Below are 6072 nucleotides of genomic sequence, written 5' to 3' on the forward strand. Positions count from 1 at the left end.
ATGGTTTTTGGGCTCTGCACTCCCTCCCTTCCCTTAGTAGCCAGTGTCTCGCAGCACCATGCAGCCAGAGGCACTGGCCCCTCTCCCACTCCCTCAAGCCCACACTACCCAACCCCCTCCTGTGGAGCAACATCCTCCACACTCCTCTCCTTCCCCGTCTACCCCCTCCCTTGTCAATCCGGAGGTTCAAGATCAACTTCCACCTTACCCACCTTCCTCTCCTCCTCCCCTCCTACCTCATCTCCCCACCCTTGGACCCCCTCTGCGCACTGGGCTAGCCCAGTCTCCTCCCATACCAGATCCCACCATAGCTCTGCCCTTCTCTGTTCTCTCTGGAAAGTGGCAGGAGCCGATGGCATTATAAAAAGTTCACGTTCCCTTTTCTCTTCCAGATCTCTCTCAGATAGAAAAGTGGCTAGGTTCTTTTTCTACTAATCCTTCTGCTTAAAGTTAGGAAAGGTTGAGGAGGGTCCCCAAACTCCTATACAAGAATTGGTGAAAATGGCCTTTACATGGCTACAACAGGCAGCTAACCTATAGACCCAGGCCTTAGCAGCTGCCCTAAGGTCACAGGAAGGGGACAAGGGAAGCCAAATACAAGGCTCTACCCTGATGGAGCCCAGCCTAAGTCAACCTCACAGACAAGCTGTTTCAAGTGTGGCCTAAATGGTCATGTGTCACGATATTGCACTATGCCTCCTTCGAGGTTATGCCCTATCTGCCAGCAACCTGGACACTGGAAATCACAATGACCCCGTGCGGGCTTGTCCTCTATACGACGCTTGGAGGTCCAGCTTCACCAACATCGGCAAGTGAAACTATGCCAGCCTTCGAACTTCTCAGCCTTAGAGAGGATTGATGCTACCCAGATTTGGTACGTCCCATACCCTATCCAAGCCTAGGGTAAAGCTGCAGGTAGTGGGTAAGTCCATTGCTTTTATTCTCACTCGGGTCTTAGGTTCCCCTCACCAATTTCAGCTATGGGGGTAGACGGGACTCATTCCTCCCCACTTAAAACTTTGCCACTGGCCTGCATTCTTGCAGGACAATTTTTCTCTCATTCTTTTTTAGTGATACCTGCTTGTCCGGCACCTTTACTGGGTCAAGATATCCTTAGCCACTTCCCCCAAAGCTTTGTTCTGCTTCTTAGAGCCCCTTTTTGACCCCACCCATCTCCAAGATCCTATTTTACAGGTTCACTCCTCCTGCCAGACGTGTGCCCAGGCCAACCCACAAGGGGCTCTCCACATATGTCAGTCTCTACACCAGCTTCATGGACACCAACCGGGCGAAGATTGGCAGGTTGATTTCACTCATATGCCTACTCATAAAAAAACTCCCTTATCTCTTAACACTTGTGGACACTTTTACAGGATGGATAGAAGCGTTTCCGGTCTCCAGGGAAACAGCAGATGTGGTGGCTCAGGTACTCCTGGACCACATCATTCCTCTGTTTGGTGTCCCACGAATCATTCAGATGGACAATGGGCCAGCCTTCATTTCCAGGGTCATGGAGTTCGTGTCAGAAGCTCTCAACAGCTCCTGGAAATTCCATACCCCCTACCATCCACAGTCCTCAGGAAAGGTGGAGAGGGCCAATGGACTCATCAAACAACAACTAACCAAGCTCTCCATTGAACTCAGGTTATCTTGGCCCTCCTTTCTCCCCCATTGCCTTTACTTGCCTCAGGGCCACCCCACATTCCCCTACGGGCCTGAGCCCTTTTGAGCTGCTTTATGGCAGGCCCTTTCTCCTTAACCATCACCTCCCAGTCCAAACTCCTCCACTGCAGGGTACCTAGCCTACCTCTCCTTTTTAAGGTCCCTTCTCCATTCACACACTGACGGTTGTCTCCCTGCCCCCACACCAATGGACACTAATGCCCTTAAACCTGCCCCACTCTACCAGCGGACAGAGTACTCCTCAAACAGTTAACTCCTAGGTCTCTCAAACCTCCTTGGACAGGACCTCAAGATGGTAATCCTCACCACCACCTAGGCTGCCAAGCTCCTGGGACACCCATGTTTGTACCATCTTTCCAGGCTCAAGCAGTCACCTACTCAGGATGCTTGGTCTGTCCAGCAGACAGGACCCTCCACCCTCCAGTTTTGCAGGATGCCACAATGAAGGGCCTACCTGCTCCTCATCTTGGCAGACTCATTTTTGGTAATAACAATATTTTCTTCCTAGACACCTGCCTTCTCACCTCCCCCAAGGAGATGCCTGACATCTCCGGGATGACAGTACATGGGATGTCTTTCCAGCTACACCTCTCGCTGAGTGTGGACCCACCGACACCCAGCTCTCCCCTTCTCCATGTCACCCTATACCGGCAGGAAGTAGCCAGACTTGAGTCAACGCCCCTTTTCCTAGAGAGCCCAAACTGTTGGTCACAATTATTACTTTAATTTCCTGTCATTTCTATATCCAAGTCTGGAATGTTAAGTTGGGAGTGTAGACCCCAGACCTCACTACTATCCTAGCCCCCAGCCTTGAGAATTGTATTGGTCTGGACTCCAAATCCCAACATGTGGTCAGGACCACTCCCACAGGATATTTAAATGAACTCCCGAAGAGGAACACGTGGTCTCTTTCCTCTCCCACCTGTGCTCGCATTCGCGCCCCCCCCCGTTTTTCCCCTCAGGGCCACCCAAGAGCACAGAATCCCACTAAACCTGGATATTTTTAATTTGGCTTGTTTTGATTTGGCTTGATTGGGATTTTTGTGTTGGCAGAGAGCTCACATTAGGAAAAATTCCTAACACTTAGTAGGGTGTCTCATCAATATCTGTCCCTCTTCTCCAACTGGAGCAGAAGTGGGGGCCATTTGGTACCAGCACCTCCTTTGATTCTTTGGACATCCAGAGGTTTTGAAACATATTGGTTCTTCCTGGGTTCACTCTGGGCATCTTCTGTCTGGGATGGACACAATGTCTGGGATGCGGGGGCAGCCCCTGCCATGTCAGCACAGACTCCTTGCTGGCTTCTTTGGACAGTAAACTTTTTGTCTAGTCCCAGGAGTTAGCAAGCTGAGACTGGAGAGACATACTTGTGCCAAGATGACCTCATCAGGGGCCTCATTTCAAGGAAGAATGGTCTACCCATACAGCCGCCTGGTTCAAGGGATGGGGAACCAGGGTGGGCAAGTATGGGAAGACAGAATGCCCAGCGCCACCACAGCAATATGGAGACTCCTGGGTTAGTGATGAAGAAGGAAACGTGAGAGGCGGAGGTCACCCCAGAGAGCTAGGTTCAAGTTTCATAGCCCTGCTCTGCTGGCTTGCTGGGAGAACTGTCCACTTGGCAGCTGCCCCAGCTAGGCTGGCCAGGAAGCTGGGGTAGTGGGAGGTTCACTCCTGCCCCAGTTGTAGGCGGAGACTTTGAGCCAGCAGCAAGGGAGTGGGTGGCCTGTTCAGCTAGACCCAGATGCAGCTTGGGTAAGAAGGGAGGGGTGGTGTCCTGGCAGCCCCTTCACAGGCAGGGTTGGAAAAGGCTAGCTGGGACCTCCCTCTGCCTCTGGCTGAAGGGACCATGGAGTAGACGGGAAGACCGTGGGTAACTGGGGTTACAGGAGAGGGCTCCCGCATGGGAGGGTTCTGCAGAGTGCCTTCCCCGCTTATGCACCCTTCTACCCTGTTGCAGCCTTCAAAGAAGGCCCTGTGTCTGAGATCTCAGGCCTGTGACTGAGCTCTTATTCCACGTGCCCCCTGCCCTGATCCTTGGGAAGCTGAGGGCGGGAGCTGCAGGGGCCAGAGGGCAGGTTCATGAAACAGCTGTTCTGAAGCAGGAGGAGCAGTCTGGGGGCCTGGCCGCCCCATCCCCCAACCCTGCTGTGACTGGCTGGGAGCGAAGGGGCACGTGGCAGATCCCCAGGCCAGCAGTATCGGCACTGGGCAGAGTCTGGAGAGGAAGGAGGTGCTTCTGGCAGGTGTGTGGTGCCTGGTGCAGTATCTTAAGAAGGAGGCACTACCTGGTCCTGCAGAGCCTCGACTGGGACCATATTCTGCTGACTTGCTCTTGCTAGGGCCCTCCCCGGAGCTTCTGGAGAACTAAGGACATTCAAGACTAAGGTACGTATAGACTCCCACTAAGGGGAATGCCTTGTCGCATCCACGGAAGCCACAGAGACTGGCAGCTGTCTCTGTAGGGATGGGAATGACCTGAGAGACTGTAAGCCAAGGACAGCTCCTGCCTACAAGTCCACCCACTCTCCACTCCCAAGGCCTCTCAGCATAGACTCCAGGCCCTACCCTTGGAGTGGGGAGCTGAGTGGGCGGCTTGGCTCTCACCTGCTCTGTCTCCTGCTGTGTCCAGTGAGGGCTCAGAAGTGCAAACAGGTGGAATATGGGGCCACAGTGGGTCCAAGTCCCCAGACTTTGGTGGCGGTGTTGGGGAATCAGGGGAACATTTGGCTTTTGGATCACAGTGCCCTTTGCTCAGTGCGGCTGATCAGAGGCCTGTGACCTTGGCCACCCTAGGAAGCCTGTCGCCGCAGCCTCAGTCTCTTTCTCTGAACTAGAGGTAAGAGTCGCCGGTGGCCTCTGATCGTTCCGTAGCAGTGAGCTGTCGTCTACAACTGATGGGGGAAGTTAACTGGCCTCGTGGTAACAGGCACAGTTCTAAGGACCCAGCACTCCGGGTCATAACCAAAGCCTTTGGTTTTCCTGCTGATCCCAGGAAAGAGCACAGGAAACCCCTTGGAGACATCCTACCTCCCCTGTGCTGGGCGGGATCCACTCCTTGGGAGACACCCTGTGTACCACCATTCCTGGTACACTTTTATCACTACATGTTGGTGGATAGGGAGATGGGGGGTCCTGGAGGAGGGTCTCTTGATGAGCCCTTAAGGGTAGCTGGAAGAACTGTGGATGGGACAGAGAGAAGTGAGGTCTCTTAAGCCAGAGTCTGAGCCCCATCTGAAATCCAGATTCCTGGAAGGGAGTGTGTGTCTAGACACCACAGCCTCCATTGGCTTCTGCTGGGAGCCATTGAAGGAGCAATAGCTTATGTGGGGTTGAGTGGGTACTGTCCTGGGGGATTGTACTAGGGCCCTGTCTGAGTCTACTGCCAGCAGGTCCTGTTTAGGGCTATTGCCCCTTGCCTCCTCCACATGGCCACCCACCTCGGCCTGGCTCTCCCTGTGTGCAGGTGACCTCACACATTCCTATCAACTCAGTCACGGCTCCTCTGGGCCTGCAGTCTTTCTTCCCAAGTCTAGTCCAGCAGCCCTAGGGCCCTTCTCTAGCTCAGACCAGGACAGGGCCCTCAACACTTGTAGGAAACTCAGACTCGCCAGGCCCTGGGTGTTCTCACCTCTGTATCATGCTGTCCGGGTGCCTAGTGCTCCTGTGAGGACATCAGTGCCCCTCTGAGGCACTTTCTTATGCCTAGCCCACACAATGTAAAGGAATATTCCATATCAGTCCTCACGTGCCTGTCCTCTCTGGATACTGCTCTTCCTTACGCTTTATTTGGGCTATCTGCCACTTCTCTGACACACCCTACCCAGAGCTGTCTCCCCTGAGCCCAGCTAGAGCCTGCTGGGTATCCATCCAGCCTTGAGACATCAATGCTGAATGGGTGAGTGGGTGAGTGAGTGAGTGAATGGGTGAGTGAGTGAGTGAATGGGTGAGTGGGTGAGTGAGTGGGTGAGTGAGTGAATGAGTGAGTGGGTGAGTGAGTGAGTGAGTGAATGAGTGAGTGAGTGAGTGAATGGGTGAGTGGGTGAGTGAGTGAGTGAATGGGTGAATGGGTGAATGGGTGAGTGAGTGAGTGACTGGGTGAGTGAGTGAGTGAGTGAATGGGTGAGTGGGTGAATGGGTGAGTGAGTGAGTGGGTGAGTGAGTGAGTGAATGGGTGAGTGGGTGAGTGAGTGAGTGAATGGGTGAATGGGTGAGTGGGTGAGTGAGTGGGTGAGCGAGTGAATGGGTGAGTGAGTGAATGGGTGAGTGGATGAGTGAGTGAGTGAATGGGTGAGTGAGTGAATGAGTGAGTGGGTGAATGGGTGAGTGAATGAGTGAGTGGGTGAATGGGTGAGTGTGTGAGTGGGTGAGTGAGTGAATGGGTGAGTG

General features: G+C 53.6%; 1 protein-coding gene across 3 annotated transcripts in view; it reads left to right on the forward strand.

The window, feature by feature from the left end:
* The first annotated feature begins 3385 nt into the window (after positions 1–3385).
* Sardh (sarcosine dehydrogenase) overlaps positions 3386–6072 on the forward strand; it is a 57076-nt gene continuing 54389 nt past the window's right edge. The window contains exons 1-2 of one of the 3 annotated variants that reach the window (XM_013346054.2): positions 3386–3438; positions 3789–4071. The gene's annotated coding sequence lies outside the window, so the exon portion shown is untranslated. Of the gene's footprint in view, positions 3439–3472; positions 4072–6072 lie in introns of those variants that run through there. The other 2 variants (XM_005346216.2, XM_013346053.2) reach the window with 2 other exon arrangements.

This window comes from Microtus ochrogaster, chromosome 4 (assembly GCF_000317375.1).
Source record: "Microtus ochrogaster isolate Prairie Vole_2 chromosome 4, MicOch1.0, whole genome shotgun sequence".
NCBI classification, from domain to species: domain Eukaryota; kingdom Metazoa; phylum Chordata; class Mammalia; order Rodentia; family Cricetidae; genus Microtus; species Microtus ochrogaster.